Raw genomic sequence first — 11,984 nt, forward strand, 5'->3', positions numbered from 1 at the left:
TAACCCCTTACGCGCTTTATGCACCACCGTCTGTGCAAGCCCCAAAAGTCCGTAACATTACATGCACATACGGTGGAGCAAAAATCTGTTACATAAAACACTGTATACAAAAAGGGAAAACTATTTCTTGGAAGTCAAAATGGTATAATAATCAGATTATAATTATTTTAAGTAAAAATCATGAAATTTTCCAATCCCTAATTATGTATCTTCGATTTTTTCAAGTTGTGTTTTTTATTTCGATTTAAATAGCAATTTATTATTTTACAAATTACTTCAACGTGATATTTAAATTATTACATATATCAGATAGAGATTTTACGAAATCGTGTCACCTAAATATACCCAAAACATATCTAATTACACCTAAGAATTAGGTACCTAATACATCAGTACATATTATAATCAATCAAGCTTAACATAATCGATAATATACAATTATTCGACATAAACCATTAATTTAATGCAAACATAAGTGCAATTAGGTTTAGATTCAAAAAACTCAGCTATGTACTGTCGTAGATGGGCTTGATCATCGAACGGATCCAATTTTTTCATTCAAGGCATTGCTTAGCGATCTGAACAATGCGTAATCCGTAGGTGCCAAGTCTGGAGAGTACGGTGGATGAGGTATCACTTTCCAACCTAGCTCCAATAGCTTTAGCCGAGTCACTTTTGCAATGTGTGGGCGAGCATTGTCGTATAAGAAAAAAACTTTAGCATGCTGTGGACGATTCTGACAGATTTTTTGGTTTAAATTTTCAAGCTGATTACAGTATACTGATGCGGTAACAGTCATTCCACTTGGTAGGAGTTCCCAGTGAATAATACCATGAATATCACACCAAATGGACAGCATAACTTCTTTCGGGTGAGGCTCTGTTTTTGGTGCCTCTATTCCTTTTTCGTTTGGAGCTAGCCACTGACGTGTGCGTGTGTGATTTATATATAAGACCCATTTTTCATCTCCAGTGATAAGATCCATCCAACCAGTTGAATGTGCGGCGAAAAGACAGAAGTTGTATGCAGATATCGGCACGGCGGTTTAGTTGATCTCTATCAAGTTCGTGCGGTATCCAAACACTGTATTTGTAGTTTTTTCCCAACTCGTGTAAATGTGTTTCTATGGTGACATGAGAGCAGCCTAACTCGGTAGCAAGAGTACGACTCGTTAGCCTCGGATCTCCTTCAATTAAGGTTTTTAATTTGGCTACATCAATCTTCACCGGTCGACCAGACTTAGGTTGATCTGATAATGAAAAGTCGCCACTACGAAACCGCTGGAACCATCGTTTCGCCGTCGCCTCAGACACAACTTCAGGAGCAACACGCTGACATATATTACGCACTCCTTCGGCGGCTGAATGGCCAGACTGAAATTCATATAGTAAGCAATGCCTTACATGCACTTTTAATTCGTCCATTTTCTTCCTTATATTAGCTCGGCGACAGCTAGTGAATAACTGTCGAGAAACTGTGCGACTCGCCCTTTATATACTTTCGACCATAGAAGATTCTAGAACTCTCTCAAAAATTTTATGTGGAATTCAATCGATCGCTCATTACTTTCTTACCAACCCAATATATTAAATTATAGTTATTTTCTAATAATCATTTTTATATTGAATGCTACTCGGATTATATTGCGCACATCAAAGTTGAACTATACTAACTATAGTGTGTATAACTGTGTGCCGGCTACTTAGCCTGTAACCCCGACTTATTTTAGGTACAGTCACCGGCATAAATATGTGATGATTTCTATACCCTGTCACATTAACGTCTTGTTTCAAATGTCAAACGATTAAAAGCGATAAGGTACAGAAATTATCACTTATTTATGCCGGTGACTGTACAACTTAAGATATATATTATGTATATTTCTTGTACGTGTATCTGCCAAGTCCTAGAACAGAATACGCGCTCGAATCCATACGTCCTGCGATTTCAAATAAAGATAATATGTGCGCGAGGGCGCAAGTATTGTTTGAATGATGAAACCCACATATCGGGGACAGTGCGATCATGCTATTTATTTTACAATTGATACCCGATCAAGTGAAAGATTCCAATATTGAACCGCGAGCGTAGGGCGTCATCCATATATTACGTCACAGTGTAAGGGGGGGGGGTCATACTAAATGTGACAATCCCAGTCAAAGGGATACAAAAAAGCGTGACATAGGAGGGTGGAGGGGTCCAAAAACCTGAAATTTGGTGTGACGTAATATGTGGATGATCCCTAGCGAGACGTTCGATAAGTGGAACTGAGCGTTGCGAGGGTTTCAAGGAACGAAGTTTCAACACACTAACAGGAGTAACAAACAAAAAACTAAGTGAAATCCATCAATCTGTTAAACATTAATGTTTCAAAACCATAATTTAATCGTTAATCTGCCAGCTTGGTACATCAAGTTAAATTGAAATTATTAATTTGCACTCATGTGGATAAAATGCATCTTTATGAATAGTTTTCGAAAAATCAAGACATTTACCAGTTGAAGTGGTGCAAATTATTGTACTATATGGACACCTAGAGACAGTTTCTGTTCTCTTGTACATGTAATCCCAAAAATAGGTGATTTGCTATATTTATTTATTTGACGTTGCCTCGTGTGTCGATGGGAATGATTTATTTCTCTCTGTGCCTAGTGAGAATAAGTGGGAAAAGGGTGAAATACAGTTTTATTTCTTCATAGGTATATTTAGGTACAATTATATTGTTGCTAAAATACTGACCTGTGTGCCATGTGTTGCCGAAGGCTGCATAAGCGAATATAGCTAGGTAGTTTAGATCATCCAAAGAAACGGAAATAACTATGAATGTGGATCTTACTTTTATGATATTATAAATTATTATGTATATTTTGACTAGGTATTGAAACATAAACTTTAATGAATTAACTGCATGATCTTTCTAAGACGACCATGTTTATATAAATAAATGAATTTTAATCTTTTTTGTTCCTTTCAATCCTCATCATTTATTATTTGAAACCTATTTCGTTATAACACTTATAACTAAAATATAAGCTAACTCTAAAATAATAAGACAACTCAAAATTAAATTAAAACGAGTTTTCAATTTAATTTTGAGTTGTCTTATTATTTAAAATTTGTTATTTAAGTTTTATTACCTTAATTAGAGGAAGAAACGAGACTTACCTAAGGACTGATTCGTAACGAATTTGACAAATTCGAAACTGTGTTAAAGGTACCGAAGCCGGCCGAATCAAAGTTTTTTTTTTCTATAATGTGTTAAAAATGTGTTCAAAAATTATTATTTATTAGTAAATTCATCATTCTCCGTTTCTCCTTGCTCATGTTGTAAGTTTTGTTGTATGCCCTCCATCATACATCTGACAGTGTTTTTTGACACAATCTTTAATCCTATCAAGGACTACCTTTTTTAACCCCCGACGCAAAAACGAAGGGGTGTTATAAGTTTGACGTGTCTGTCTGTCTGTCTGTCCGTCTGTCCGTCTGTCCGTCTGTCTGCCTGTCTGTCTGTCTGTCTGTTTGTCTGTCTGTGGCATCGTAGCTCCCGAACGGATGAACCGATTTAGATTTAGTTTTTTATGTCTGAAAGCTGAGTTAGTCGGGAGTGTTCTTAGCCATGTTTCATGAAAATCGGTCCACTATGTCGCGGTCGGGGGTTTTTCAAAATTTTAATTTTGTGGTTAGGTTATTAAAATATTTTGGTTGCTGGGTCGTGCGTCGTGGGTCGTGGGTGTCATTTCAATGAACGAATTTCTTGACACTACATCCTATACCGGTTAATTGAAATTGTTTATTAAGGATGCTGATACGCAATAATGTGTTATCCCACATGCATTTTTATTAACCGCCGCCTCAAATCTCTCAAGGAAGGTGGTTTTCAAGTCGTCTGTATGTTTTTATTTATTTTTTCTATTCCCGAACTGTTATTCGTCATTTACAGGGTCGTGCATAGACCTTTAAAACCCAACATAAAAGTCTATTCCCAGCAAAGCCAGCGTCCGCCGGCTTTCAGCGCATGCGCGCAGTATCGAAAAAACTGAAAACGCATTGTTTCGCTCTGTAACCATGGCAACGCATTGTTATAACGATACTGCACGCGTGCGCGGGAAGGCTTCGGGCAGCTGAGCTGACAGTGCAAACCTTTGCGTCAAAATACAGGAAACAGTGCGAATTTCACGAAAGTTATTCAAGAAAACCATTACTGTAAACTAAGTGCATGGACGTAGAAAAAAAGTATTATATTCAACGGTGTTTAACCACAGTATAATAAAGAGTACTATCGTACAGTATGGCCACTCCCGCTCCCCGCTGAAAGTGCCGCCCACCCCCTCTCGGTTACCTCACAGTTACCGCCTGTCAAAAACGCGAACAGTCGGCCTGTCATATTTCACTCATACAAGCATAGTACTCGTTCACCTACACGATCTTAGAATGTGTGCTAGGATCGCGCCTCTTTCATATATTTGATCGCCAGTGTCCGAGGTGTGGTTTAAGCTCGGAACACACTACGCGGACGTCCGTCGTAAAACGACCGCGACCGCGACCTATCAGTGTGCACGGAACAAAACATCCAGAGAGCCAGATTTCGATCGGACGTCCGTGCGCTCAAGGCCACGTCCGCGTCCGTCGACCGATAGTTTGCACGGTTATGTGTATTTCCATTGTCCAGATTCCCGTCCGCGGTCGATTTACGACGGACGTCCGCGTAGTGTGTTCCTAGCGTTAACTGAGTCAAAAAATACACGTGGCGTCTTAATAATACAAACTTCCTTTGTACCCACGCCACTCGTCTTTTTTGACCTCCTTTAAACGCCTGTTGCATAAAATACTATTTATTGATGTTTGTTCCACGATATCTCCGTCGTTACTGGACCGACTTTGAAATTTTTTTTTTTGATTGAATGTATATGCAATTATGCATACAGAATATACAGATTGGTCCCATTTTTCTCAGAACCCAGTTCTGATGATGGGATCCTGGAGAAATCGAGGGAACTCCTCAAATCTGAAAGGCATACAATACATATGGTGATTTTTGTGTTTTTTAAGGAACAACATGCATTTACGTACGGAACAGTGACTTTTGGTGCAGTGGAATTGCTGATGATGGTCAGAACGGAACTCCTCAAATCTGAACGGCACGCTCATAGTGACTTTGGTATTTTTATAAGAACAGCATGCACTTACGTCCAGAACAGTGACATTTGGTGCAGTGGAACTGCTGATGATGGTCAGGACGGAACTCCTCAAATCTGAACGGCACCCTTATAGTAACTTTGGTATTTTTATAAGAACAGCATGCACTTACGTCCAGAACAGTGACATTTGGTGCAGTGGAACTGCTGATGATGGTCAGAACCGAACTCCTCAAATCTGAACGGCACTTATAGTGACTTTGGTATTTTTATAAGAATAGCATGCATTTCAGTTCAAATCAGTTCAGAACAGTGAGATTTATTTAGTTATGTAAGTTGTTTGTTAAGAATATTGAGTTTTCAAGTCAAATTTTGTCAAGCTTCGATTTCTTATAATCGGATTCATGAGGAATTGTTGAGGAAACTCCTCAAACCTTAACGGTATACGTATATTCATTTGTGTTGCCATCAAATAATTAAAGTATTAAAAGAAGTTTTAAAAGATACCTACACATTTCTACATAATCCAACATTCGCAAGTAGCTTTCACCAGAACCCCAAAGGCGGCGGTTTTTTTTTCTTGAAAATTATGCAATAAGATGTCAACTCAAAAATTTGACGATTAAAGTTGACATTTTATTGCAAAATTCATGTGGATTATTGCGTATCAGCATCTTAATAATTTATTTCGAGTAACTAATGACTGCAGAATGGAGGCAGCCCCATCAATACACGGAACGCGTTGTTGTACTGGATCCGAAGGGCTCCGTATAGAATTTCCATAGGCTGCATTTGTACATGGAAGTACAATACGCTCTAAATAAGGTAAGTTTTACTTCCTTTGTACACCGCGCAAACCTACGTGAAATCATATTTGCCCTAACCGACAGAGCCCTCCGTTCTCGTTCTACGTCCATATTATCTTTCTTTTAGGTCAGACGTAACAATATGACCTAAATATTTGAAGCTCCCCACTCTCTCAAGTGGAACATCATTGAGATAAATAGGAGGAACCTCATTTATCCGATTTTTTGGGTCTAATACCATCAAATAACTTTTTGTTACATTGTATTTAAGGCCGTGTTCCTGGGCGTACTTCTCACATACATGTAACAATTGACGTAAGCCACAAGCTGACGCGCTGAGCAAAACCATGTCGTCTGCATAGCTTATATTGTTTACGCAAACTGCATCTATATGACAGCCGACACGCATCTTGCCCAGCGCCTCGAATTTTGTAGGCATTTAAAAAGGCGGCATGTCGTGAACATCAAAGCTATTAACTACCTGTACTATTATATACTCTGTGCAAAAATAAAAAAAAATAATGAAATTTCTTTCTTTCGAATAAAGTAAAAACTCTCCAAATCGGTTAACATTTTAAATAATTATCATTGGAAAACCAACATACTACACAGGTAGCGCAATTTAGTTAGCGAATTCACCGAGAGATGGCGCTATACACAATAATGCTCATTAGTACCAAAGACATATGTAACTCCGTATAGACGGATAAAGTCTGAAAAAAAACGTACCTCAAAGCCCTAGAGAAAAAGGTACGGTGGTTGGCCGGTTTTTTACGCACTATGCTAGAAGCGGTTTATTTCTTCGAAACTTCGGAGGGCCATCTGTAAAAGGAAATTTTCGCACTTGTATCGTAATATACTACATAATAATATAATGTGCTGTTATTGCGCAGACTTGTAATGTAACGATTGTGCTGTAGCTCCAAATAGCTCCACGAGACGGTCTAACTACCAGTAGAGGAATAATGATTTTCAACTTGATACCATCCACACCAAGCGTCGCATGTTACCATCGAATTACTTCCACAAGTGCAGAAATAGCTTATTGTACCGACTGGCAAGTGTAATCATAACACGTTCGCGGCTCGTATGGAACGAAAACATGCAGGAAGTCGTGAGTCGCTACAACAATTACACCTGCTAATTTGTTTACCGTTTGACTTAGAATATATATTGGAGGACCTAAATCTAAATATTACCTATATATACCTACCATAGTATTCATGACCAATATTAATTAATTCAGCAATTCCCGAAATGTTTGTACTAACTTCTACGTTTACTTCTAAGTTTCTACAAACTTTCCTTTTATGTTACCGAAAATGTATAGAAATCTGGTAACAAAAAAGGAAGGTTTCATACAAACTTCCTAGGACATTTTGGGAAACTTAGTGGATCTTGCTCAGCATCATGGACTCTATCAGCCTACCAATTTTTATCAAAATCAAAGACGTGATCCAAATTTAAAATACAAACTTTTCGGGAATTGCTCAATTACCGATTCTAAAACCAACGATGTAGTAAGATGAGATGATCGTCAGTGTTAAGTTAACATGTCTAATTGGCTCTTGAAACTGGTAGATACTCTAGGTTTATTATTATAATATGTTATAATTTTACAAAGCATGTAATTTACCTACAGTGACAATTAAAGCCCCGAGAAAAAAATAGAGTGGCTCAAGTAGAATTTTCTAAAACGCTTTATTATTATTAGTTATTTGTTATACAAGGGGGCAAAGTTGTATTTTAACGCCGAGTGTGGAATTGAAAAACGAGCAAGTGAAAGGATTCTATAGTTGAACCACGAGCGAAGCGAGTGGTTCGAGAATAGAATCCTGAACTTGCGAGTTTTTTAACACACGAGAAGTAAAATACATTTGCACCCGAGTGTAACACAAAACTTTTCCCCTCACTATAGCGAGAAAACTACAACGCAAAAAATGCGTTTATCACTGCTTCCAGTAGTTCCACAGGTGGTAAATCATCTTTATTACTAGATTCACCTACTTTTATCAACTTTAAAGCTGTTCATTTGACTTTATCCAAGGTCAAATTACTTTACCCACTAGTGGATAAAATGCGTTTTTACCCGCTGGTATTAAAGGACAAAACACGTGTTTCCGAGCTAGTGAGGGGAAAATTATATTATTTATCAGAAGTCCGGACGACATGCTTATCTGCATCAATATGAAATGAATGTATTACATAAGTACCTACTACCTACTGTACTGAGTGACCTATTTCATAAGCTTGCATTATGAGTATTATGACTAAACATGTAGGTACTTACATTTGTAAAGGCTTCGTACAAAATTCGGATGAAACTCTCTATTCGCCGAAAGCTTTGTGTATTTTTTACAAGCTTTAATTAAACCTGCTTATATGTAAGTATGTAACTAGCTTTTGCCAGCGGCTTCGCTCGTGTTTAAGTCGAAAATTGCGGAATGTTCCATACAAACGGGGTTAGAAAGAGACAAAAAGTAAGTAGTAGTAAGTAAAATATTCGTCGCTCCGGTTTGCCGTGACAGACGGACAAAGAAACAGACACACACACTATGCCATTTCTGTGGGCCTAGTGAAAAAGGGTATAACTCAAAATGACTTGGTGAAAAAGGGCACAAGTCCCGCCTCGGACTTGTGACCTTTTTCATTTGAGTTATACCCTTTTTCACTAGGCCCACAAATTTATAATATTAGATAGTATGGATAACAACGTTATGTAGGTATTGTAGGTAGTGTAGGTCCTACGTTTCCATAGGTCATATTTGCAAGTAAAATTTGACCTTTTTAGGGTTCCGTACCAAAAAGGTACAAAAGGAACCCTAATGGTGCCGCTTTGTCCGTCTGTCGGTCTGTCTGTCCGTCTGTCACATTACTTCACACAGCAAACCCACCCATATTTTAATGTATGCTATTGTTGTTTTTCTCTGAGAGTACTAGCAAACAAATAAATGATTATCTTATCGCTATCTCGAGAACTACTTATGCTATCGATATGAAACTTGGAATAGTTATGAACATTGTTGACCTCTACAAATTGAAAGTATTATTTAAATAAATATTAATATAAAAATGAGGGGGGGGGGGCAACTGTAAATGTCAAGTGACTAGGTCAAGTGAGGTATCGTTAGAAAGAGCTTAAACTGTACATATCAAAACTATTTCTCATATAAATTTTTGTTGTGGAAGAAAATCGTTTTTTGAAGGAAAATGTAAATCCTGTTTGTAGGAGGTAGGGCATAGCGTGTAGGAGGAAGAGCATAGCGAATGATATTCCGCTTTGTGTGGCACAGCACAGAGCACAGGGGATATCATCTTACTCGAATCTAGAGCCCAACTGGGGAAGTACCTTCCGCCTTACAAAAGACCACAGCCAAATAGCATTAGTTTACTCATAGTGTTGTGTTCCTGCCGGTGAGTAAGGCTGCCAGAGCTCAACGAAGGTACGGTGTGCTGGTGACGGAAGGACCTACGGAACTAATTTGTTCAGTCTATTGTCCTTTGAGTCGTCGGCAACCCAAACCCTCCTTGGAACTTGTACACGATTTTTTGCTGTGTACCTACTTAACACAGCGAAAAGGAGTGTACAAGTTTCTAATGGGATGGCAACGTGTACGTGACACTCCTTGAGTTGCAGGCGTCCATAGGTGACGGTGACCACTTTCCATCAGGCGGACCGTAAGCTTGTTTGCTACCGACGTAGTATAAAAAAAACCTTATCTCCGAAGTTTACCAACGAAAATTTATGAAATTTTACCAAATATGGCTATTATAATAAATATTTTAGGAAAAATAAAATCGTACACGGATCTTAAAAACTTTTTTTTATTTATAAAAAAACCTTTCAGATTTACATTTTCAATTTCACCTTCCTTGCGGGTGTTTATTGTGTCTGTAATTTTTACAAAATAACAATAAAAATAGCTACGTTTAAATGGTTAAAATCGGTTCACGCAATAAATAATTATCCCATAAAAATCATCTTCCATACTTTAAGCTCGCGCACATTAGTTTACTTAACTTGCCGATAGATGTCGTTGTACGTTGAACGCTCATCCTACATCGCGTTTTACCTGATACATAGATATAATGAGATCGGGTCAGGATTAGGAGCGTCCTGACGACAATGTATGTTGTAACGTAAACTATTGAAGTCGAATTGTCTTGATTTTCTTTGATGTTATCTAATAAAAGAATTGTATATTAAATATTACTTTGTTATGTGGAAATTGAGTCTTGAGGAATTTAGTCGTCTGTAGAGTTATATGAATAACATTTGATGATTCAACTACATATTGAAAGTTTGTACGGAACCCTCGGTGGGCGAGTCCGACTCGCACTTGGCAGGTTTTTTTAAATACTACGTCGGTGGCAGACAAGCATACGGTCCGCCTGATGGAAAGCGGTCACCGTCACCTATGGACGGCTGCAACTCAAGGAGTGTCACGTGCTCGTTGCCAACCCACTTGTACACTCCTTTTTGCTGTGACCTACTTTCGAATTGGACATCGTTATGGAATAAACGTTAAAAGGGGGAACTGAATAAAAAGCTTGAATGATGAAATATTTAATTTGTTTTTGTAGTAACGTACTAAGTATTGCGATATATTGTCACTGGATAATGTAAATAATTATGAGTCGAAACTGTACGGAAGTAGTTGGTGAAGACGACACATAGCTGAGGTGACGACGAGCTGAGTAAGAGAGAGATGTTATGGATGTAATGGAGAAAATGATGACGGAGATACGTAGGTGGTAGCTGTAGGAACACTGATAAATCAAAGTAAGGTACAGCGGGGCAAATCTCGACTGGGGGGCAAATGTAACGGGTCCATTTTTTCGATGTTTTACAATGTTTGCTTTATTAAATAGAGTGTCCACCGGTTATATACGGTAGGCGTGTTCAGTGGATACATGTAGAACTCAACATCATAGCGTAATAATGGAAAAATTGGATCAGTTACAATAGGCTACTTGCCTCCTACCTAGTCAAATCAGCTTCTTTTTAAGAACTGTCAAACCGAATTTCAACGTCTTGCTAATATGGAATTAATATGAAATCGAATTGAGTGACGTCACGGTTAACTCTGTTACTAAATATATATTTCTACCTGACTTATTAAATATAAATTAGATTCAAAAATAACTTTTTTCATGTTTTTCTAATATTTATCTGATGCTTTATTTCGTGCATGGTATAAAATATTTTATTTTAAGTACAGTCAAGTTCCCTATTGACCTTCAGTCGAGATTTGCCCGCTGTACCTTACTGTAACAGTGTCTAGGGGTTTTCAGAATTGACGAATAAAGTATCTACTTACCAGAAATAGATTTTTGCTAAATACTACTTACTAAATATGTAGGTTTTACCTATAAATATAACCTAACCACAAAATTAAAATTTTGAAAAAACCCCCGACCGCGACCTAGTGGACCGATTTTCATGAAATATGGCTAAGAACACTCCCGACTAACACAGCTTTCAAATAAAAAAAACTAAATAGAAATCGGTTCATCCGTTCGGGAGCTACGATGCCACAGACACACACACACACAGACAGACAGACAGACAGACAGACAGACACGTCAAACTTATAACACCCCTTCGTTTTTACGTCGGGGGTTAAAAATATAGGTAACCGATAAATGACTTTTTCCCCTCACTAGCTCGGAAACACGTGTTTTGTCCTTTAATACCAGCGGGTAAAAACGCATTTTATCCACTAGTGGGTAAAGTAATTTGACCTTGAATAAAGTCAAATTAACTGCTTTTAAGTTGATAAAAGTAGATGAATCTAGTAATAAAGATGATTTACCACCTGTGGAACTACTGGAAGCAGTGATAAACGCATTTTTTGCGTTGTAGTTTCCTCGCTATAGTGAGGGGAAAAGTTTTGTGTTACACTCGGGTGCAAAAGTATTTTTCCCCTCACTAGCTCGGAAACACGTGTTTTGTCCTTTAATACCAGCGGGTAAAAACGCATTTTATCCACTAGTGGTTAAAGTAATTTGACCTTGAATAAAGTCAAATTAACTGCTTTAA

This window comes from Leguminivora glycinivorella, chromosome Z (genome assembly GCF_023078275.1).
Source record: "Leguminivora glycinivorella isolate SPB_JAAS2020 chromosome Z, LegGlyc_1.1, whole genome shotgun sequence".
NCBI classification, from domain to species: Eukaryota; Metazoa; Arthropoda; class Insecta; order Lepidoptera; family Tortricidae; genus Leguminivora; species Leguminivora glycinivorella.